Source organism: Rhinolophus sinicus, linkage group LG10 (assembly GCF_036562045.2).
Source record: "Rhinolophus sinicus isolate RSC01 linkage group LG10, ASM3656204v1, whole genome shotgun sequence".
Lineage (NCBI taxonomy): Eukaryota > Metazoa > Chordata > Mammalia > Chiroptera > Rhinolophidae > Rhinolophus > Rhinolophus sinicus.
This window is the reverse complement of record NC_133759.1, coordinates 9,926,150-9,951,673: the sequence shown is the minus strand read 5'-3', so window position 1 is coordinate 9,951,673 and position 25,524 is coordinate 9,926,150. Positions and strand designations below refer to the sequence as shown.

General features: G+C 42.4%; 1 pseudogene; it reads right to left on the bottom strand.

Annotated features, from left to right (window-relative positions):
• Positions 1-7,521, bottom strand: part of LOC109443415 (tubulin beta chain) — a 29,685-nt pseudogene extending 22,164 nt beyond the window's left edge.
• Between the last annotated feature and the right edge of the window lie 18,003 nt (positions 7,522-25,524).

Sequence of the window (25,524 nt, the reverse complement as noted above, 5' to 3'; positions counted from 1 at the left end):
GAGCAGCAAACACTTCCCAACTTATTGTATAAAGCCAGCATTTCCCTAATACCACCACTAAACAAAGGCAACACAAGAAAAGAATACTGCAGACCAATTATATCTCATGAACATACATGCAAAAATATTAACAAATTAATACATTGTGAACATGTGAGGTTTATGCCCAGAATGAGAAGTTGGTTTAAGATTTGAAAACTAATCAATACAATTCCCCATGTTAATAAAGGAAATAATCACAGGATTATTTCAATAGATGCAGAAAAAGCATTTACCTAAATTCTACACCAATTCATTATAAAAAAGAAAACTCAGCAAACTAAGAATGGAAGGGAATTTCTCAATCTGATAAAAGGCATCAACAAAATACCTACAGCTAACATCCTACTCAATGATGAAATGATGAAAGCTTTCCTCCCACAGTCAGTGACAAAGCAAGGCTATCCACTGTCACCATTTCTCTTCAACGTTGCACTAGAAATTATAGCCACCGCAAGAAGGCAAGAAAAAGAAAAGCCATAATGATCAGAAAGGAAGAAGTCGAATTTTCTCTAGTCAGAGATGACATGATGGTTTATGAAGAAATTTTTTAAAATCTATGTCAATTACTAGAACTAAAAGGTGAATCTGTCAGGTCAACATTGGCGAGGGGGAATCAATTGTATATCTATATGCCAATTTAAAAATTGAAGTTTAAGAAGCAGTCTCATTGACAATAGCTTTTCAGAATCCCTGGCATTAGGTGTGGCCTGTGACCAAACTCTGATCAATGGAATATGACTAGAGGTGTTCTGCATCCCTCTAGGTATGGCCCAGAAAATCCTCCCAGCTGCAATCCTCAGTCCTCTCTTCCCTTCCTTATCGTTACTGGAAACCTTGTTCTGAAGATCACAGAGCCACAAAAGAGGTGCCTGGGTCCTCAAAGCCCTGCTTTAGAAGTGAGATGCCTGCTATCAGAAATAACTGCTTTGATATTCCTAATAATAAATTTATCACGCTTGATCCATTAGCTAATACAACCTTAACTGATACAGTGACCATCACTGCAGGATCAGATAAGGAAAGTGTGGTAGATGAATACTCTAGAACACCACACTGCAACTAAATGCCATGAGTGAGATATATCCACAAAGCTGTGAATACATCTTAAACTTGAGTAGAAAGATTGAGATCATATATGCAACTGCTTATGTAAATTGGAATATATCCCACTGTATATTGAAGGATTCATACATATTAAGTGCATTAGAAAGCCTGGGGTAGAATGGGAGTGGATTTTAGGGGCAAGGGGAAAAATCATGCGGCCATGTTCAATTCAGCAACTGCAAGGAAACAACACAAAGAGAAAACATGCTGGAAGACAGAAGTCTGAAAGTAGATGCTATTAGGAGTCTGTTTGATGAGCATACAAAGACGATGTTAAGGATTGTTTATAGGAAGTCCAAAGGCACAGTTTACTTTGCAGACATAGTAAATAAAAGTACACTCAGTTAAAGAAAGCACTTTGATAGTCATTGTGGCACTTGCAAAATGGGATGGTGTCTGTTTTCTGGTAGAGGCAAGCCTGTCATAACAGTGCTTGTCTATGTGTTTCAAAGGAAAGTTTGTTGGAAACAGTAATCTGATAACCCACTGCTGTTCATGGGAGCCTCAAAACAGAAATGGTAGAATTACTAAGACTGTCTTCCATTAACTAAAAACACTTGCTCTGGATCTATAAAGGAATTGCAAAGCACCCTGAACACACCTCACATGCAATGATTCATACTTGGCCTTTAGTTCTCTTCTAGAAATAAACAGCTCAAGGTTAGAGGACATTTTCATCAGGCACATAGAAGACAGAAGAAGATCTGACCCCTTAATAATCCTATTGTTTTAAATTCCTATATAAGGGAGAAGAGGCACAGTTCCAGGTTAGCCATTTAGTACGTGAATTATATATGATTTTTAAATGAGGCTCTTTAGACTAGAGACTCATCTCAGTGTCTAACTGCTGGAAAGGGTACAATAAAAATACATTTAAGGCCCCGTGGAAATAGCAACAGCCATTAAAATTGTACAACTACTTAAAGCAAAACTCGTAATTGAATGAGGTTGCTTTGATCTCATGGTAGTACTCACATATAGCTTGGAAAGGGTCAGCTCCCAATAATATAAAATACATTCTGATTGTTTGCCTACATTTGGGAAGGTGTCTGAAAGCAACTGATAACAGCAGGGAATACGCAAGTCGGATTTCATTTAAGAGAACAAAGTAACGTGATAGAGGAAAAGGTAGAGTCATCACGTTCTTATCTCATTACTGGCTTCAGCAATAAAATGTTTCAACGCACACTTGCGGGCTCGGCATTCCTGTGTATCTCGACTTCAAGGCATTAGAATCTGTGCACAGAAGCACTTTGTAAAGATATCAACATAAAATGACTTACCGTCACTGCAAAACTTCGACAGCTTGCTGAGGACGCAGGGGTCACACCCATCGCAGGTCCTCTGCAAATGAAAAACACAGAATTATGCCAGGGGACAAAGGGAGAGAGGATGCATTACCTAAGTGAGACGTTACTTAGACAAAATGTGAAACATGCACTTTGAATTGTTGTGGGGCAAGGTGGCGAGGGTGGGGGCTGAACATCAAGAGAGGTTCCCAGCTCACTCTTTCAATTAGGCCCATTTTTACACTCCAGGGTAACATTTACGTGCTTTCCTTGGCTGTGAGCGTCTGGCATAAAATAGCCTTTGGCACATCACCATCTAGTGGCAACTAGGAAGAACTCAAAAGCTCCTTTTTTTTTCTTTTTTTTTTTTCTTTAAACTCATTGGAGAGGAGGAAGGGGAGTTTATGTAGCGGGGGAACCTATTTTCTTTGCATTCTAGACCCTCTCTGGAGAGGAGACACTCCACTGGACTTGAATGATAGCAGAGCAGACTGAATCCTGCCATCTTTTCGTCACCTCAGGTGAGGATAATAGTCACATCCCTAGGTTTGTTGTGAGGCTAAAACTGACTCACATCCATGCCTGGGGCAGGGGGAGCAGTCAAATATTTTCGCCAGCAACCAGTGTTAGAGCCAGTGACATTCCTCCACTTAAAAACTCAACTCACCACTCGTTAGCGTTAAACCAAACCATCTAAGCTTGTTGGGTTACCCGACCACAGCCACCCACATATGTTGGCAACCAAAAGCAGTGGGCAGAGGCACCGCACTTTTCAGAGCAAGAGAAAAGTCGATGAAGAAAAAGCTTCCATTCTCTCCCCTAGTCTGAGGACCATGATTCTTTCCATGACCTCCAAGCAGAATTATGATTTTAACCATTTCTGGTTTCACAAACCCCTCTGGGAATCTGGGAAAACACAGGTTCACCAGAAAAATGCACACAGAATCTTACATTTGATTTGGGGTGGTTCATGGACCCCCAAAGCCTATTCTCATGAAACCCAAAGTTAACACTGCTTCGTTTAAAGCCTGCAGCATCACCTGGAATGTGAGGAGGTTTTCCCTCCAGCCCCTTTTTAAGCACCTTGCTTCTGGCCCTGGGGGAAGAGTTATTGGTGAATAGGGCGTCTGCTCACATGTGTTCTCATCTCTGCCCTGGGGTAGATGGGCTTACCACTCACTCACTGATTAGAAGCTGACACACAGCCTTTAACCTGCAGTAACCTTTTAGCACTTTCTCAAGCTCGACTCTCTCCTTCTTCCAAACCAGGAAAAGATGCCTGGGGGCTGCCCTTGGGCACTGTGATTGCTATAGTTAAGGATAAAAGACCTGAAGTACACTGACATTAGACCCCAGCCATCTATCAGGTAATTTAGGATTTTAAACAATCAAATGAGCAATTGTCCAGGCTTACCAGCAGGCCTAGATACCCACATTGGCATGAAAACCACACCTTCTACTAAAGAAGTGCCTAAGGTAGGGCTGATCAGAGCTGTCACCCACTGGAAACCACAGGGCTTTCGCCATCCCACTGTCATTCACTGCTGGGTCACTGCAGTTGTTGGATCGCAGTATACTTTCTCCAAACCCAAAAGTTGTACATGGCTCACTGTGATTTTAGGGATGTCATTAAATATAGATTTATATAGTTCAATAATTTTAGACAGACATTATCTGGCCTGGATGTGGGGGGTGGTTATGTACAGTCAAACATTCTGTCCTTCCCAGGTCAAATATATCACATACCCACATGGACTGTAGCATGAAGAAAGTTGGTTTTAGTGGAGGGCATTTCATTTTCTTTTTCCTCCAAGAGACACTAAAATTCCATTTTAAAATTGTACTCTCAATTTTTCTAAATTATGTGCAAACCAAACAATGCCTCTTGGACAATCACACAGCCCCGCCACCTCTCTGGTCAACCACAGTCCTCGCCATTCCCTCTGGTCTCCCAGGTGTCAGAGCCATCTTTCATACTTTATATTCTCTTTTATGACCTCTTTATACTTCGTTACTTTCATCTACGCTTTCATCAGTTCATTCTATGGCTGTATCTACCACTGTTTATCCTATATATGCGCGCCTCTTCTGTACTTTTGCATATTTCTACTTGGTTCTTTGAGTTCTTGCTCTTGCCTCATGCTGCTAACACTGCTCATTATCTTAATGTAATTGATCATAGCTATTGTAAGTCCTTGACCGTCTGTTCCAATGGTTCTGTTTCGGGGGGTTGCTCTTCAGTCTGTGGTCTTTTACGCAATGGCACTCTTCAGGTGTGTAGTTATGGAGACTGTGGGCTACTTCCTTGAGGGTACCTGATACCCTGCATGTAATGGGTCCTGGGGAGGGCTGAGAGTTAGGTTCTCCACTCTGTCAGTCCTGGTGAGCCTAAAGGATGAGTGCAGAGGGAACCCCAGGCACCCCAGAACCACCTTTGATCTCTCTGCCAGGCAATCCACACCTTGAAACTCTTACAGAGACTAGTCTTGGGAAGAGCTACAGAGCCCCCACCCCTGGATTTAGAGGTGGAAGGCAGACACAGGGCTGCCTGGGGCGGCTGGTCAGCCCTCCCCTTATTTCTTCCACTCCTCACACCAGCAGGGATCCTTGTCTGTTTGCTGCCCTGATGTCACATGACCTTCCCTGGGGGCTGGGTTGCAGCTCCCAGTCCCAACAGAGAAGGAGCAGGCAATGACTGTCCCCAGGCAACATAGAGGAAAAGCTTGAACAACCAAAATCCCTTCTTCTCATAACCACCCCAGCCACCTCACATTTGCTAGCTGGGGCTGCCTCTCCCCCAGAGTTCTCAATTGTTTTGTAAGTTCCCAGATTCCATTCTTCCTACTTTATTCTCTAAGGCTGATTTTTCTGGAGCAGTTAACAGCCCACGTTGTTCATCTGGATTTGACAGGAATCACCTACTTACCCTTTTTTTAAAAAACTTATTGGGGGTAACATTGGTTAATAACATTATATAAGTTTCAATAAGTCAGAAAAGGACAAGAACCATATAATGTCACTCATATGTAGGATATAAAAGGGACACACACTTATTCTAGTTTTGACCAGTTGACAAGCCTCAAAGTTCACTCACCATCTTGACTTTAATGAAAAATAGAGCCCCTGAAACTCCATTGCAGGATCAACAAAGCCACAGCCAAGGATTTTAAGTCCAGCTCTTAGGTGGACAGATCTCTGGTCAACTCCACTTTCAAACCAGCTACCCTGACAGTATACCTCTTGAGTAAAGAAAGAGGAGAAATGCAGACAATTTGGTTTCTATTTTATGTGCTATGGTACTAACTCAACATGTTCCCGTAATTGTTTTTAGAAATACAGTAACCACACGCAGACAAAAAATACAAATATATTACTTAGAAAAGCATTGTTCCCAAAAGAATACAAGGAAAAGAATGTGACTCTGGATTATTTAAACCTCTATGAGCTTAATTAAGACGACACTTCAGACAGGCTTGTAAGAATTAAAGAAAATGTGTCTAGTCTAGTCTGGCAGAGAATAAGTACTGAGAGTTCCCTTTCACAAGCTGCTTCCAATGGTCTTCTTACTCCTGCTATTCAGAACAGCCTTCAGACATCTAGAAAAATATACCAAGGACTCAATCCAATAGTAAGGAAGGCTGGGGACTCTGTCACTAGCAGTTCTATGTTACAGAAAATTCGATGGAGAAAAATCATACATCTCACACCTAGTGTCATCCATCTTCAATGATGCATAATTCATAAGGTTATAATTAAAAGGTGATGGGGGTAGATTGCAGGTCCCCATAGAGGTGCCACTCAAAGCTCTAGCTTTTAGTGTGCCAACTGGTTCTGGGGGACCCATGCCAAGAATGTGGTGGGATGCTTTCTGCCAAAAACAATAATTTAATCAACATGGAAGGGCTGACCAAGCTGGGTTCCTGAACCAACACAACCTTTAGGATTACAAAGGAGTCTTTTTGGGTTTTCTGAACCTGTGCCATGGGGAGACAAGAGAGATAGATGGAGACACACCTGGAGAGTTGCCAGAAGGAAATGACCTACCGTGTTTCCCCAAACATAAGACCTAGCCGGACAATCAGCTCTAATGCGTCCTTTGGAGCTGATTGTCCAGCTAGGTCTTGACTTACTTTCGGGGAAACATGGTACCTCTGAGAGAGGAGAGACTCTATGGAGAAATAAACCAGCCAGTTGGGCCATCTATCTAGACATGTGGAAGGTGTGAAGTCGATGGGCTGAACCATTCTGTGAAGTCACCACAGCTGTCTCTGCCACAGGAAAGTGGGGCAATGGATCGCTATGAGGCCAGACCCCCCAATACCACCCTTCCATTAATTAGTTATGGAAGTCTGAAATCTGAATTTCAGTTGTCGAGTCTGCAATGGAAGAGCTCTTGTCCTTTTGTGAGAGACTCAGAGTGGTTAGGGTAAACCGGATGATCACTGAGCCCCTGTCAGCTCCGTGTCTCCAGCATCTCAAGCACCTGGTACCGTGGGCATATTTCAGTTTCCTTTCAATGAGGACCAAGCATTGTCTGCATATCTGCTGCAGTGCTCATCATAGATTAGAAGACTGCATTTCCTTTGTAATCAGCACTGAGTAGCTACTTCGCCCTAGGCACTGAGGTAACTCAGCGTGAGTCATGGGAACGTGTGACTTGTTTTCTGCTGTCAGTGTGTTTGGCCACCCAAAGAGGGAGGGGTCACAGTAAAGGAATTAACTGTAGATTAAAAAGTAATCATAATAATACCCTCTATCAAAAATAGAACTCAGCATGAAAGACTTTTGATCCACATCCTAAACAAACACGGGAAAAGCCAAGGTCTTTGGCCGTTTCCATCCCACCCACCTTTTCCTGGGTTGAATGCAGCCTCATCAGCCAACCCAATGCCAGGGAAGAAGTACAAGGACATCTCCAGGTTTAAAGGCAGTGGGGTTCTCTCACTGAGCGTTTTCATTACAGCAGTGGCGGAGGACAGAAGGGAAAGAGAAGGAGCCAGGGAGGTCTTACTGCGCAGAGGGAGCTCTGCGGCAGGACTAACACTGGGCACCGGTTGTCTGGTTTGGGTGCCTCGTCCGGCTGCATTGACGATTCAGGCTGGGTGGCCAAGGAGAGACATGTTCTAGGCTAATAAGAAGGGAGTGAAGCCAGGGCTAGCAAACCAGAGGAGGTGCCCAAGGAAGCACTAGCTTTTGTTAGATAATGCTCACATTTGACAGCACTCAATCCTGGCTTATCGCCAGATCCACTATAGCCATGAAACAGAATCAAGACCCAGTACCTGAACTGAGTTGAAAACAAACCTGGGACTTTACTATCAACCAAAATACCATTCATCTGGCCTCTTCATAGCCACCACCAGAATTAAAACACTGGGGTGTTGCCATGGTGATTCAGTAGTCACTGTTACGGACTGGCCTGTTCCCTTGGGTAAGGCAACAAAGTCCCGGACGCCCCACATGGCCTGCACTTTACTTCTTTCTTCTGATCACTACAAATCAATTTCAAACTTCTGTTTCTAAGCAAAGCCTCAAAGACCCATGCAATATACCAAGAGCCCAGCCTCCTTTCAAGCGCCATTATCCTGGGCAGGCAGCACGACTTAAATAACCCCAGGCCCTAGGGCATTCTAGGGACGATCCTAATGCTAAAATTCAAGGTCTGCATAATTTTGGAAAAGTTATAAAGCTAAAATACAAAAGAATAGCTTGGAACCAAAAGTTACTCCGCTGAGGCAATTGCAAATCACCAGTCCCTAAGGTGGGTGTGGGGACAGAGCCAGGAGTGCAGTTTCCAGGCTCTCAGCCTCACATAGACAGGTGCTGGCTCAGGTAGTAAATGGCCATCAACTGTGATTGGATGGCCATCAGCTGTGGCTGGTTGGCCGTCAGCTATAACCAGTGAGCCATTGGCCACTAATACAACTGCTGTGGCTACGTTAGCAGCAAATGGGGGCTGGCAAGAAGATGGTGGCTGAGCTGGCAAGCGCGGATTGCAGTTAGCATGGCGGATTGCAGCTAGCAAGTGGGGTTGGTTGGTTGGCAGAGAAGTGGACAGCAGGTTGCGGATAGTGTGGCTCCTCCTTCCTGTGCCTCCAACCCAGCCGCCAGAGAGAATACAGTGGTATGACTCCCCTACCTATGGCTCCGTGGGTGTTCCTTTTTGGCCTCACCATGTCCTGTGTTCTTAGGTGGGGAGCGGGATCAGAGACCCCGCATGGCATCCCTGTATGATAGTGGGGCTCCTCAAACACCCCACAGAAACAACAACAGTTGGCTTAGGATTCTACTCTTCCCCCTCACTACATAGAACCTTGTGGCTCTTCAGAGCAAAGTTTAAATGGATGGGCAGTGGCCAGGAGCCATATTCTCCAGAGAGCAGTTTAAATGCACAGAGGGAGACAGGGAGACACACAGCTGACCTTGGCTCTCCACCACTCCTGGAGACTCAGCTTTTCCTACAAATCCATTTGTTTGTCCTGAGCTTACCTTCCAGAGGTCATAAAGCTCCGGTCACAGCTTCCCAAGCAGCAGGCTTCAAAACCGACTCTGGGCACAGACTGAGCTCTTATAGTCTCCAACTGGCTTTTCTACTCAGGGAAACCTGAGCAGGAGGGAATCCACGATTCTACTCAGCTGCCTCACCCGAGAGAGGTTTCTAATAAGCAATCAACACATCCGGGACTACAAATAATATGCTAGGTGGGTTCTTAAGCAAACTTGGAGTGGCTGTTTTCAGGAAGTACAGGGTCCTTCCCTGGAGCCTAATGTGCCATAGGGAGAAACTACTGCCCAAATGGCACTTGGAAGCATGGGTTAAGTAGGGGTTCTCAGACCTCATTGTACATGGGGAGCTTAGTAAAGTGCAAGTTGCTGGGTTCCACCCAAGGGATTCTGAGTCAGTGGCTTGCAACTCTACATTTGTATCAAGCACCCAGCTAATAACAAGGTAAGTATTCCATGCTCCACCCTTGAAGGAGCAACATGCAAACCCTTAGTCAGGGCCAAACTTTGCACAGCCCAGCTGGACCTTACACTTTCGGAAGTACTTTCTATGACTCTACAGCACAGGTTGTCCGCTCCCTGACTTGTCTAGGACACCACCGAACACCCTAACTCTGAGCCTGTGTCTGTTACAAACAGTGGTGGCTCCATAACTTCTCCGTAGGGCAGGGATTAGGGGTGTTGGAAGCAGGGACCTGGGGACACTGCTTAGGCTTAAACAGTGTGCATATTTGGGGCAGCTGGGAAAGGGGTTGAGGCGATTGCTGGGCAAAGGACCCCGACTTTATCATTGAAGTGGCAGTAGCCCACAAAGATGGCTGAATGACACAATAGTTGTCACTGTCAATTTGTCCATCTCACACTGGAGTCTAAGCTCGCTGAGAACAAGGACCATGTGTTACTCATTTTAGTGTCCCCAGAAAAGCATGTCATGTACTAGGTGCCTGCGGGGACAGAACCCCAAAGTGCAGTTTCCAGGCTCTCGGCCTCACGTGGAAAGGTGCTGGCTCAGGTAGTAAATGGCCATCAACTGTGATTGGATGGCCATCAGCTGTGGCTAGTTGGCTGTCAGCTGTAACCAGTGAACCATTGGCCACTAATATAACTGCTATGGCTACGCTAGCAGAAGATGGGGGCTAGCAAGAAGATGGTGGATGAGCTGGCAAGAGCGGATTGCAGAGATGCGGATGCCACCAGCAAGAATATAGTGGCATGACTCCCCCATCTATGGCTCCGTGGGTGTTCCTTTTTGGCCTCACCATATCCTGCGTTCTTATGTGGGGAGCGGCACCAGAGACCCCGCAGGCTGCCCCGCGTGACAAATGGCATAGCGAGCAGGGTCTCCCACACGACAGTGCTCAATACCTAGTTATTGAAATCAGTTGCTGCAGCTGCACCTCCCCTAAACCGTGCCTAAGCCTCCACACAAGGGCAGTGCCTCGCACCGCACGTTCTAAGGCACAGCACAAGTATTTACAAATCCGCTGTAACACCAGGTTCTCCCAAGTCAGAGCTGCTGTGCAGGGTTGCAGAGGGTGTGCAGGGCAAAGACACGGCACATCCCACATCTGAGAGCCTGTCATTCACAAAGCCGCCATCAAAGGCCTGCGCGTAGGAGCTGCAGCCACAAAACTCAGAAGACCACAGGGGTAAGTCTTCATGAACTCGGATTAGATATGCCACCAAAAGCACAAGCAACCAAGAAAAATTGGACTTCACCAAAATTAAAATTTTGAAAATGAAACGACAACCCATTGAATAGGAGAAAAATTGCACAAATCATATATATGACAAGAGACTTGTATCTAGAGTATCTTAAAAAAACAAACTCCTATATCTCAATAATAAAATGAAAAATTAGCCCATTGTTTTAACGGACAAAGTATCTGAATAGACATTTCTCAAAAAAAGATATGCAAATGATCAATAGGTACTTGAAAAGATGCTGAATATCATTAGTCATCAGGGAAATTAAATCAAAATCATAATGAGATATCACTTCACACCCAGTAGGATGGCTAGAATCAAAAAGATGGATAGAAATTGTTGGCCAGGATGTGGAAAACTGGAATCCTCATACACTGCTAGTAGGAAAGCAAAATGATATAGCTGCTTTCTAAGGCAGTCTGGCAATTCCTCAAAAGGCTAAATATAGAGTTACCATAAAATGCATCAATCCCACTTCTGGGTATATACCCAACAGAAAGAAAAACACATGTCCACACAAAAACTTGTACACAAATGCTCAAATCAGCATTATTCATAGTAGTCCCACAGTGGACACAACCCAAACATTCATCAGCTAATGAATGGACACATTATATCAATGCAATGGAATATTATTCAGCAATACAAAAAGAATAAAGTACTAATACACACTAAAACATCGGTGAATCTTAAAAAAGTGCTAAGTGAAAGAAGCCAGACACAAAAGATCACATATTGTATGATTCTATTAATATGAAATGTTCAGAATAGGCAAATCCATGGAGACAGAAAGTAGATTAGCAGTTGACTAGGGCTGGGGTGGTTGGAGGAAATAGGAAGTGTTTGGGCAAGATGAAGTATTCTAAAATTAACTGTGGTGATGGTTGCCCAACTCTGGATATAATAAAAGTCACTGAATTGTATACTTTAAATGGGTTAGTTGTATGGTATGTGAACTATATCTAAATAAAGCTGTTATTTTTTTTAAAACCCATTGCAATAAAACTGACAACAAAAGTTGAAGGGAATAAAGTTGTTCCATATCTTGAAAATCATATCTGGTGGGCTTGTTTATAATTAGATCCATTCAATAAGAAACTTTTCCAAGTGCATTTCTTACAAGCAGCGCCATGGTGTATGGTGGGGCAGGTTGTACACTGAACAACATTCTCACAGTAGGTAGCAGCCTGCCCAAGGAGAAGTCCACCTCAGACTGTGTGCTTTCTAGCCTGGGAGAGTAGAGCTGACCTGTGTCCTTGACCCTTCTTTGTGTCAACAATCAAGCAGTAGCTTGTCTTCAGCTCCACTCATTCTTCCTTACTTCAAAGGGCCCAACTCACCTAAATTCCCTAAGCAATTCCCTTGAACTGCCTGGCACCCAAAAGAAGGCCAGAGCCAAGAGCAGAAGGGATATGCAACCCCAGTCTTCCTCCTGGTTGGGTTTGAAGCATTTCTATTTACTTCCTCTGTCTGAACTGACCATCTGGGGATACCATCCGTCATCTCCTCCTGGGACCTGCAACCCAACTTGTGAGTGTTGCTGCCAATTGCCATGATTTCATTTCAACTAAGTGATTTGGAATTTTGAGTGCTGAAAAACTCTTAATTACTGGTATCCCCTGCTTTTCAAAGTTTGCTGTACACGAAAGACCTACATTTGCTAACTGAAAAAAAATCCAAAGAGGATTTTCACTTCTACCAAAAAAACATGAAAAGCAAAAATAGCATTCGGCATTTGTTTTGTAGTGAGCCGTTTTAGAGGTAGCTCGCACCCCAAACAGTGAGAGTGGTTCACCAAGCTCCTTCCCAGGAATTACACCCAGCAGGTCAGAATCAAACTGCTATAGCTTTGAACTGTATGAGCACCTGTGTTTTATCTTGATTTATGTGGTGCATCCGCTAGCAGGATGTGCCCTAAGGTAATTGCTTCTTTGTTTTATACCATTTTGGCTTATGCAAGATTTCATAGGAATGCTCTATTTTCAGATAGTGTCAAGAAACCTGTTATTTCCTAATGGTCTAAAATAGAAAATACACTTTAACTGCTAAAGAAAATTGAACTCTAACTTATTGAACAGTTTGATACACTTATTTTGAGAGTAAAATGAAATGATTCATGTGGAAAAAAGCTTGAATTTTTATAGAGAACAAATGGTTTGTAGCTAGAAAGAATTAAGGGGACACTTGTAAAGCACTTTAAACTGTGTATCCTTACGCTAATATTTTACCTCTCTGGTCCTCAGTTTATCCATCTGTAAACTGGGCATAATGGTAGTACCCTTTCCATAAAGTTTTTGTGAGGATTAAATGAGTTAATATATATTAAGAGCTCTAGAAAACTATTTAGTTCATATTTTGCTATTATTAGATAGTGTTTGCTATTAGTATAATTTTGTTGTACATTTCAGATTTTACTTTGAATGAATTTTAGGGAAATCCACTCCAATGTGTTAGCCACCAACTTATGGGTTTCCTCTTATCCTGATGAAAGCCATATACCAATATTTCTAAATAAATAATAATTGAACAGCATAAGTTAGTGGTTAAAAGCCTGATTCTGAAGCTGGCCATCTGGCTTTTTAACCTGGTTTGGTCATTTTCCCATAATCTCTCTTTGAGTTTTAGTTTCACCATCTGTTGAATGGGGATAATACTAGTATCAACTTTATAGGGCTGTTGTGAGGATTTAATGAGTTTTTATATGTAAAGACTGCACTGAGCATGGTACATACTCATAACAAGCACTGCATATGCATTTGCTATTATTAAGTTAGATTCAAACTATGAATATGTTATTGCTGGTTTTGAAAATGATCCGAATTCCTTACTCTTTAGGGTTGCTGCTAAAGGAAAGGTAATGCCTTTTATTATGTTCAGTGTTGTGCAACCATCACCACAAGTGATTTTAAAACATTCCATCTTTCCCAAAGGAAACCCCACACTCATTAGTAGTCACTCCCCATTTCCTCCCAACCACCTCACTATTGGAGAAGAATTCCAGTGTGTCCATTCTGAGGTTAAAGCCTAGAATTTATATCAGTTTAAACATTTAAACCAGTTAAGCACAAAGGAAAACAATTAATAGGAACAATTCAAGGTGGTTATGTCTTCACACCAATTTCGGTTTTAGGAACAACACAAGTGACCCATGCATTCAAAGGATATACAATACAATCTGTGCCCTCCACAGGAGGGTAATAAGTTTGTTCGCAATGTCTGCGGAGGGCTACAGGTGATGGACAAAACAATCACACGTTTAGAACTGCTCAGTGACTGCCGTTGTCCCCATGGGGGCTTCCCAAGGACCTGTTCAAAACCTGGATGCAAAGTAAATATTCATCAACAATAAAAATGGGTAAGTTGGGCTACATTAATATATGAAAACATTGTGCCGCAATGAAAACGACCAAACTGAAGCAACAGAATGGATGCATGAATACTGGCAACATAAAATGAAGGGATGACAAAAAATTCATACAGTATGACCCATTTATATAAAGTTCAAAAAGAGCCCAAACTTTAGTAAGTCATTTAGGAAGAGATGCAGAGGGAGTAAGACTGCGAAGGAAACAAGAAACGTTTGGGAGCTGGAGACAGGATGGGAGGGGGAGGAGCTTCTCATCCTTGGGCAGTGTCCCCTTTGTCGCCCGCCCCGCGGTGATCACAGAGGTGTTTGTTTTACAATTATGGATTAAAATATTCACTTGATCTATGGATGCTCTTTTTCACAATTAAAAACATGATTTTCACACGATTTCACAAGTGGAAGCCAGTCCTGCCTTTATGAGAATTTCAACATTCAACTATGGAACACAATTCCCTCTTATGGGCATCGACAGTGAAAGGAGGAGAAGGGGGAAGAAAGACGAGCTCAGAGTTCACCCAGCACCGGATCAGTAACAAGCGCCACGCTGCCACGCATTCAGCTGAAACGGCTCAGCCAACCAGCAGGAAGGTCTCATAAAAGCCAGGCTGAGCCAGAGCTTCCAGTCTTGAGGGGGCAGGTGTAGGTGGGCGGAGCTGCCAAGAAGACAAGTGCTCTGAGCAGGCTCACTAGTGAGGGAGAGGGAGCATGAAGCTTGAGTCCAAACATGGGGAGACTCTTCCGTGCCTGCATGGGGAAGGGGCTGCAGCCTTACAAAGGGCTTTTGATGAGGTGTAGGAGGTGAAATTGAGCAACTCTACAGAGGTTCTAGCTATAGGAGGAGGCTGTGGGGGCGGGGGTTGAGTAAACAATCCCCTTAATTCTTAGTCACTTCAATCAAAGCTCACAAAACCTAGGCCTGCTCTCTTGGTCGGGACCCAATAGCATCAAGTCTTTTTTTCTTTAATGGACTTCGTTCTTTGTGAGGTATTTTGAGCCTTCTCTGACTAAGAGAATGTCTATCAGACAGCCTAGAAAATGGTCAAAAACTTGTGACCAAAACCAAATCAATAAAACCCAATTTTGATGTGGGTACTGGCAATATATTATGCTGAGAACTAGCCATCTCCATGCCAAATTGTCTTAAACGTAGATCTAACATGAGGGTGAGGACTTGCCTTTCAAACTTCTCTAATGTTCTGGGCACTAAGGAAAATCACTTCTCTAGTCTACCTTCTGCCCCAATCTTCTCCTGCTGGTGACGTGCACTTGTTCTATATTCTGATTCTTCCTTTTGACTTAAGGATCTCCAGTTTCTCTCAGAGCAGCACCTGGGCAGTGATCGGTGTAGATGGGTGTAGATGGGTAACAAAAGCGTCCCATTTACACCCTCCCCTGCTGACTGTCTTCATGTAACATTCTCACTTCGATGGAGGAGAGGTCATTATCAAAAGTGACACAGGATGGGGTGGAAAGGAGTTAAATGGAAACTTGAGAGCCTTGCCAGATTTTTGGAAGCAAGATTTGACACGCTTATAAAAATTGTAACATCTAATGTTGAAAACTAGATCTCTTCCCCAAAAGTTTCCTTCACAAAATCTTGCTCAAAGGAACCGAAAGTCAGAACTCTTTTAAAATTTTCTTTTTACGAGAGGGAAAGAGTGATTCTTAGGAAGGAGATGTCTGTCTTGGTTTGAAGATTTCTATGAAAAAAGAAGTAAAGGGCTGGCTGAAATGTCCAACTCTGAGCTATGCTGAATTGAAGGGTAAATCTAGCAGTAGGGGACCTGTGGGGTGGAGGGGAGGCAGATTGACAGGTGGAGGCAGTGAAACTAGATTCATTCCTTCCTCCCTTAAGGAGCTAGCTGTTCCTGTAGTCCAGGGGGCCAAATCTGGCAAGAAAGAAGAGACTGTTCAGTCTGTCTAAGATGAAGAAAGGGAGAGATAAACAAGTCAGCACCTTGGGAAAAGAAGGGCTTCAGTTTCTCTGACTTAATCAGTAACCAAGGAAGAATGAACTTTCCTAAAATTTCTTACCAAGGCAAAAACCACAGTCGAAAGTCACTTATATGAACTACACAGTTTTAACACTAAAAATTAATGATTATAGAACACTGCCTGCTCTTTCTACATCCTGCTAAAACGTCACCTGGTAAAACTTTCAAAGCAGTTTAATTCTTTGCAGACTCTAGCCCCAGTCTTCCTGATACCAGGGAGCACAACGCCTCTACCTTTCTTTCCGATACTTCCCTTCCATCTGTTAATTGTTGAACTGTGTGAACCCTACTTGAAACTTCTAACGCACCAAGTGTACTTTTCGCTTACTCCTCGGACTACACAAGCGTCCCTCCCACCCCACGCTTTTCCTAAGTTAGAACACTGTTTCAAGGCTTTTGGAAACTCTGCTCTTGGGCTGTGGTCCACTGATAGGCCCAAATAAAAATTCTAATATTTTCAGGGATTCAATTTCGTTTCATTGACAACCTCAAAGTTATTCCAGTTGGAACCGCAACTCCTCATTCCTTTTGGAGGTGCTAATGAACAAAGAGGTGACTAGGAGAAGACCGATCTCTGAGGAAAGGACAAAGAGCAGGGACAACCTGGAGGGCTGGGATGTAGGAGTTGATGTTTACTGACAGGAGCCTGTGCTTAAAGCCTGACCTGTTCATGTCACAACTTCCCAAACTGCCTCTGTCTCCGCCCCTCCCCCAATTCATACCATTCTCCCATTGGTAAGATAAAGGGGGCAATAAAAGTAACTTGGAGATAACTGGGAGTTACAGGAGATAGGAGGGAAAGTACACCTTTTATGACAACCTTAGAGCTGCTTGCTGGATCTGGTTCCCCCTTGAAGGAACCCAGGAGAAAAACTGGTAGGCGAGAAGGCACAGCTAGTGAGGTCAGCGGCAGCACCTAATGGAGCTCATTGCACAGGCCTTGAACAGCAATGAGGCCAGGTGTCCCTCTGTTGGTTTCTCATTGCACTGGCCGCTGGCAGTAATTAAGTGGGCCCAGTATCCCCCAATATCCCCCTCAAACTTAGAAGGCTTCTTGTCTCACTTGAAAACCAGAGGCTTGGACATGTTATGCTGGGGCAGGTGGGGGCTTTGTGGCAGCTGCAGCCAGTGGTAGAGAGTCGTCACGGTCTGTGACTATGGCTGCAGTGGCTGTGGGGGAAACCAGGCCACTCTGCTTTGGAGGGGTCTCCTGCCGGCCCAGGGAAGCCATACAAAGGGGAGCAGCTACTAAGTGGTTTTGGCTTGGTTTGTACTTTTCTGTAGTCATGGCTCCAGCTGACTTCAAGGTGAATCATAGGGCAGGTAGGCAGCTGTGACTGGGGTTCAAGCCAATCTTGGGGGGAAACCCCACAGACCCACAAAGTATGAATGTCGCTTATCACAGTGACAGTGCAGGAGATTAAAAACTGTCTCTAGATTCTACTCGAGTTGGTGAACAATTCTTTCAGGAGCATATGTATGCCAAGTGTCCTACAGACTCTTCCCTCAGTTTGTCTCACAAAGCAGGCAGGACGTGATTTATCACCAGACGGCAGACCATGGTTCTCAGATGGGAGCCCACACCAGGGTCCCCTGCGGGGCTTATTAAAACACCGATCCAGGGCCCCACCCAGAGTTTCTGATTCAGAAGGTCTGGAATAAGGTCCAAGAATTTGCATTTCTAACAAGTTCCCAGGTGAGACCGACATTGTTGGTCAGGGATGTTTCCAGATTTTTTTTTTTTAATTGGGAATATTGGGGAACAGTGTGTTTTTCCAGTATCCATCAGCTCCATGTCCAATGGTTGTTTTCAATCCAGTTGTTGGGGGGTGCAGTTCAGCTCCAAGTCAAGTCATTGTTTTCAATCTAGTTGTGGAGGGTGCAGCTCACTGGCCCATGTGGGAATCGAACTTACAACCTTGCTGTTATGAGCACTGCACTCTAACCACTGAGCAAACCGGCCACCCAAGATGTTTTTCACTTGCAGAAATATTGTGCATAGGAAAGAGCAGTAGCTTAAGCAGTGAGTTAGGTAGGGCTGCAGGCGAATAGAGGTTTCTGCCCAAATTTTAGTGTCTACAAAGACCGTTAAATTCCCTGAATCCACTGATTTCATAAAGGGCAGAGGACTTCCATTTAACAAAGACCTAGCTCTCTGAGGTAAATTGCGCTTCCCCCACACCTCCCCCCTACCTGTAAACACATCTAATGAGAGTTGGAGTTGTGTCTACCTGAAATCAGAAGTTTTCTATTAACCTCCAGTGGGAACTGCTGACCTTTTAGGTAAATGGTTGTTTGGAAAAGTCAGCAAGTACCAAAGACTATAGGAAGTGTTTAAAATGAGAACTGCTGAGCCGATGTTTGCTTTGTCTAATTGATGTGATAATAATATGAGTGAAGTGTGCATGTCAGCACCACATAGCCCAATACATCTTAGGTAAATAAGGGGGTTTTGTATGATTAATTGATCTCATTACCTGTTTTCTTGCCACTTACACCTGCACAACCAAGTACGTTGGCATGGGGAAATTGCTGCTTTGCTTTTCTACAGGTAGAGTTTGCATTTGATGACCACACTGTACACCTTACAATATACCAGTTATATCCTGACAGCTCCCACTTATGAATGTACTACTATATTTATCAAGACATCTGAGTTGCAGTTTCCTAATTCCAAGTACAGCTTGTTTGTTTCTTTTCTTTATCCAAAGTGACTTTCAGAATGTTGGAGGTTCTGGTAGAAGTTATGATAAAAAGTAACATAATCAAAACTGAAATTTAATTGACAATGTGGAATTCTAGGTTTAGGAGGCCCTCTGGGTGATGTGAGTTTGAATGATTTTTAAAATCTATTTCTGTATTGATGAAATGTTTAATAAATGGCATGTGTTTTTTCTAAAAAAAAAAAAAAAAGACATACTAATTTTGAAAACTAAACCTTGTGTACTTTCTCCAAGAATTATCCTTTTTTTTTTTTCTTGCAATCCTCCAATCTCAAGAAGCTTTCTATATCTCTTAATATTGTGCTTAAGAACCTGGAAGGAGCCATAACTGTTACCTTATTTTCTCATTCTTTATTCTAACAGATCATCAGTGAGATTGGTAGAACTAATTGCATAACCCAGATGTCAGTTAAAGGAAGAGGAGAGTGTACGTGTTCACAAAGATAAAAATACATATATGTACATAACGTGACCTTGGTTGATTGTACTTCCCTTTTCTTTAATTTGAAATCTGCTCTTTTAATTACGTAAAAATACACTGCAAAGTTCTTGCACACAGGAGGTGCTGAAGTACCAGTTTTAACCTAAGCATCCCTGCATAAGCTCCTGCATACAGAGAATCAGGATTATGAGGGAGAGAATATAATAAGTACAGTAAATCCTCACTTAACATCGTCGATAGGTTCTGTGACTTTAAGCAAAATAACATAATGATACCCATTTACCAAAGGCTAATTGATATAAACAAGGGTTCAGGTCCTATGGCATCTCATCAATGTTATAACAAAATGGTATTGAACAAAACCTTGTTATTTGAGGACAATGTTAATTGCTATAATAATTATTCGCTCTGACATATAGATACAGCAAACCATTAAAGGCAGAGAGAATGGGAAGAACACATGGAAAAGTTAGTTCTCTTCAGTCATCATTTTGGTGGTGGCGTCAGCATTGGTTTTGTAGCTCTGAGGGTCTCGTGTGTGATACAGGAGAGAATATGTGTAATTATGACATATTCTAATCTATCCTCCCCAGTATCCTTGAGAACCAGGATTCTCTAGAAAGGAGATAACAAAGACAAGATGAAAGAAGTTCAGTAAGAATCCGGCAGTCATGAATTTGAAATACACGTGTTAGCATGAACTCAAGGTATTCTCAGTTAGCTTCCTAACTCTGTCTTCTAAAGCGGCCTAGGGACAGTGATCAACCTGTCAGCAATGAGCACCCCTAGCATCCAGACGATGGTCTTGAAATACCATTTCCTGTTCAAAGAAACCAAGGCTTCTTGGAGAAATGGATGATTCCAAAGGCAGACAGGAAATGTGGGAGATGAGCCTGGAACACCTTGTCATGTCAGAAAGCAGGGAAGCTCTCAAAGGTATCAAAGCCTAACAGGCTGGGGTTTCTAAGGACACAGTGAGGCCCCCACAGGCCCGAGATGAGAGCATTTACATAGCAATAAAAAAACATAATGGTAATAAACAGAAATACTCAAGTATGTAAGTCATCGATAAATCCATTACGAATGTTACTAAAAGAAAAAAGTCACCTCTGGAGCATGACAGAGAACAAACCCTTTTTAAAAGACAGTAAATTGAACCAAACAATTTCCCTGGTTTTTCTATACAGAGAAACCCACTAGGTAACCAAGTAGCAGATGACAGGAAGTTTCTCTGTATAGAAGTAGCTACCCAGCTAATATATGAAAAGAATAATGGATTTAGAATGTCACCATTTTGTCAGGGTCTAGTAATATCTCAGCAGATAGGATGACCAGACACGTGCCTCCCAACGCAAAAACACGTTGCCACCTATAAATCTTTTCATCTTACAAAAACGTTTTTAAAGAACCAAAATAGGATCAAATATCATAAAATTCAGAGGACAGAAGAAAATGACAAATTACATTATAGGGATACAATCACCAAAATCCAGTCTATGGGAAATATTAGAGGACAAATGACTTAATTTCTTCAAATTGCAAAAAGAAAAAGGGAGGAGGGAGAAAACTATAGATTAAAAGATTTCAAAGATATTTATATTTAAGAAGCAAAGCTAAACTATTGCATATAAAGATGCACATTTTGGTGTTAAAACTATAAAGAAAAGTGAGGAAAGCCATGACTGTCGAATTTTGGATGGTTGTTACTTTTAGGAAAGAGGTAAGGGCTGTGATTTCACAGGGCACAGAGGGGCTGCCAAAGTGGGTGGCAAAAGGTCTATTTCTTGACCTGGGTAATGATTGCAAGGGTATTTGTTTTATAATATTTTATGTGTTATTTCATTCCTGTTTTACAACCAAAAAGGAATGGAAAAAAGAGGTACACATAATCCACAAAGGGTTCATATCCATTGTCAGAGAAAACGTCTAGAAAATGACAGTCAACATAACAGAAAATTGAGCAGAAGACTTGAAGAAACATTTTATAGAAAGAGAAAATCCAAATAGTCAATAAGCAAGGCGAGTGCTGAAGGGAAATACAAATGAAAACCAAAGATACTGCTGCATGCCCTCCAGAATATGATTTAAGTGTTGGCAAAGATGCACCAGAACATTGAAATTGCTGCTGAGAATATAAACAGATGCGACTACTTTGGAAAACAGTTTTGTTGGAATTATCTGATAAATTTGAAGACACACAGCCAGTGAGGGCTGCTAAATGTGTAACAGCCAGCTCTCTAGGAGGAAAGCCCTGATTTGTAGTGTTTGCTGATTTCCATGGTGTAAAAACTAGGAAGTGATGAGACTTTTTAAAAATATAATTAATTACAAGTTTACATAATTATTACATAAAAGCTGTGTTAATTTACTTATAAAATTCCTGAAGATTTAATGTTTGTCTCTTGGGGGCCAGCATGAGCCAGTATGAGCCAGTTCCAGCACATATACTGCCATGGCCACATACTATGACCCAGAAATTCCATGACACCCTAAGAAAATGTGTTCCTATGTGCACATGCAGAAACATTCATGTTTCTCTAATCTGTAATAGCTGAAAACTGAAACTACCTCTATTATCAAATAGTAAACGGCTTAAGTAACTTTGGTATGATCATGCAATGTAATTTGTTATATAGCAATGAAAACAGACTGGACCTACATGTAGCAATATGGAAGAACCTTTGAAACAATGTTGAGTGAAAAGCAGACACAAAAGAATACAATATGATTAATATAAGTTTTAAAGCAGGCAATGCTATAGTGTTTAGAGACATACACTAAGTAGAGCAACTGTAAATCAAGGCAAGAAATTTCCATAAAATAGAGGATGGTGACTACCTTTGGGTGAAGAGGCAGGGTTGTGTTCAGGGCACATAGGGTTTCTGGGTGCTGAAATGTTGCTTCTTGAATGGGTGGTGTTTATCTAGACCTCAGCTTATGCTCAACATGTGTTCTAAATACTTTTCTGTATGTGTGTTGCATTTCACAGTTTTTTAAAAAGGTTAAAGTCAATAGAAAATTGTCTCCAATAGAAAACAGTCTTTCAAGTTGCAGCAAAGTTAGTATCTGAAAAGCACCCTAGAGAAACGGAGAAAGTGTGGCAGAGAGCAAGAATCCAAAACCTGACCACAGGGCCAGTGGCCATGAGCAAGACTTTGATTCTCCACAGATCCTTTCCCTTTGTTGGAACTGAAGCTTTCACCATATACTGGCCCACTTTGTGGGATGACCATAAAAATAAAATGTGCAAATGCCTTAAGCCCCAGCAAGCACTAGAGAAATCCATTCATGGGAGGCACTGTGGTGCAGTGATGAACTTTATGGGCTAAGGAGCTGGGCGAAGGCGGGTGTGTATCTCTGCCCTGCTCCTACTCACTGAAGGAGGACACCCCTCTAAGCCTCAGTGTCCTGGTCTAAGTGACCCACAGTGGACTTTCCTTGTAGGGCTACTAGGAGTATATTAAATGCCATGTCCCTCAGAGACATACTCAAATCAGTTATTTTAACAAAGGCATAACCTGTACATTGAGCAAGCATTACACAGGTGTGGGGCCAGTTATGGTCCAACTAGAAACAGAGGCGTCATTTTTCTTTATGGAAGTTAGAGTCTACTGACGTGATAAGCAGAATAATGGCCTCCCGATGTGTCCACATCCTAATCCACAGAACCTGTGAATACATTAGGTGGCAAAGGGGAATTAAGATAACAGATAAAATTAAGGCTGACCTTAAAATAGGGAGATCCTGGACCAATGTAATCACAAGGGTCCCTAAATGTGGAAGAGGGAAGCAGAAGAGTGAGTGTCAGAGTGATCGATGTGAGAAAGTCTGACCAGCCATTGCTGACTTTGAAGATGGGAAAGGCCATGAGCCAGGAATGCAGGCAGCCTCTGGAAGCTGAAAAGGGAAATAAAATGGATTCTCCCCCTAGAGCCTTGAGAAAGGAACATAATCCTGCTGAAACCTTGATTTTAGCCCAATGAGACCCATTTCAGACTTCTGGCCTCCAGAACTGTGAGATAAATTTGTATTGACTTAAGCCACCAAGATGGTGACAATTTGTTGCAGAAGCAATAAGAAAATAATACAAATGGAGAATGAAGACAAAACCAGGAAATTCTAACAGGACATCAGTATGAGAGGCAGATAAACATGTAGACTTTTGAGGTACATGACTTATTCACTGCCTTTGGGACTTTACAAAAGTCACTTAACCTCTATGTGCCCCAATTTCTTCATCTGTAAAATGGGTAAATAACAATATTATTTAGAAGAGTGCTTTTATATAATACATGCTTAATAGGCTTACCTATTATCATTATTAGTAGAGGATGACATGGGAACAACTAGACTGGTTCCCTTACCTGGACAGTATCCCGACTTGAAAAATCACCAGAGGAAGGTCAAGACTCCCCAGGCGTCCTCCACGCTCTGCATGTCCCAGCTCAATCCCCTTCCATAGTGCCCCCTAGAATGCAAAGTCTGTGCAGAAGAGCCTTCATACCATCCATACCATTCCATTCCTTTGCTCTAACAGAAATCTGTTGCCACTGCAGGACACGGATTCCCCTGCAGCCTCCTTAAGTCTGGCTAAGGAGAATTTGAATTGGGGATATATTTAGTTTGGGTTTCACTGATACAACTATGAAGATCCCTGTACCTCAGTGTAGAGTTGTTACTGCCTGCTCTGCTGAAATGGAAATGATTTGCTCTACTGTACACTCACCCAGCATGGTAGCCGATGGCACAGGGCCAGATGTCATATCACAGTATGAAAGTGGTCTGCAGCTCCTGCCACAGAAGTGAATGGGCAGGGAGGAAAATAAGATTTGAAACAGACAGGACTCAAAGTTGGTTTATGGAAAACTCTTTCAATGATTAGACATGTAAATTGCAAACAAAGGACTGGGTTTTTAATCAATGCCCAGTTAAAATGGAAGATCTCTTTTGTCTGAATGTACTAGATAATACTGCATAAGCAATTATAAAGTCATTACACATCTTTTTCTTTTTTGATATGTAGAAATAAATGAAGACCAACCAAATTAGAACAGGCAAAGTCTATTCAGAGCTTGCTATAGCAATAGAGTCGGCCACTACCACTGGCATTTTGGCAGAGGATCAAAGGCAGGCGGGGCATGGGAAAGCAAAAGGGCAGGCTTCAAGGGTGCCCTGATGGGAGGCTGTGGGCATGGGGAAGCCATAGGTGGGCTGACTAGGACTGGAACTTCCCATGTGACTGGTTAAGCGGGCATATTTGGCTTTCTATGGTTGCTCCTAAGTTGGAAGCAAAACTTAGGGACGCTATCAAGTTTTAATCAAGTTCTGGCCATTTGGGGCTGATTGTTACATAGGTTATTGTCTGGCTTCCTGGACCAGTGGATAGAGATAGCAGTCTAACTTCCTGCAAGTCTGACTTATAGATAGTAGACTAGGTTCCCAGGCTATTTAGGTGGATACTGTTTTGGTTTCCTGGGCTGATTGCTGCAAGTTGTGGGTTGAAGTTTTATTTTTGTATGTCATCTGGCCACTGTCTGCTTTCTTTGTCATCTGCCATATTTACCCTCTCAGTTGCTAATTACATGAAGTAGAATTTATCAGGATTCCTATGTTTGCCAGGCACAAACCTGCAGCAACACTATAAACAGTATGTCAGTATAAAGACACACGTTTATGCTTCTAAACTACCAGATACGAACAAGTTTCAGTTGACCATGTTCAAGGAAAGACCAGATTCTACACACTTCATCTTAGCCAAAGGCTGAGAAGCGATGAGACCAGGTTCTTTGTTCTCTCTGTAGAAAAATATTACAAAGCTATTGTCATGTGAGGTGGTAATCAAGTATATAGCCAAAAGAAGTTAAGATAAAAGTTATAATAATATAATACTATAGACATAGTACAACATATAATTATATATAATATGTAATACAGGAGTTATAAATATAATAATGATGTTATGCTACTTTTATAGATTTTGTGATGTTTGTGTTGTCAGCTTTTTACACCTGCAATCTCATTTGAGATTGAAATTTCATTGGAGTATATGGAAAGGAAACCAGTTTCCAAGGAACTAAGGAGCAAGAGTGTGAGTAGGTAGACTGAGAGGCATCTGGCAGGTGCAAGCAGGGCTGTATGGTGCTGAGATCATCAGTGTAAGTGTCAGCCTTGGAGAAATAGAGAGAAGTTCTTTCTCTGAGGCAGAAGAAAAGGAGTGAGAGACTAAGCATGCAAATTGATGATATATAAAAACCAGATGATATATAAAAATAGAACTCTGACCCACAGAATGCAGCAACCTGTCCAGCAAACTAACACCTTTATCTACAATAAATGGCCTGGGAAGCCAGCC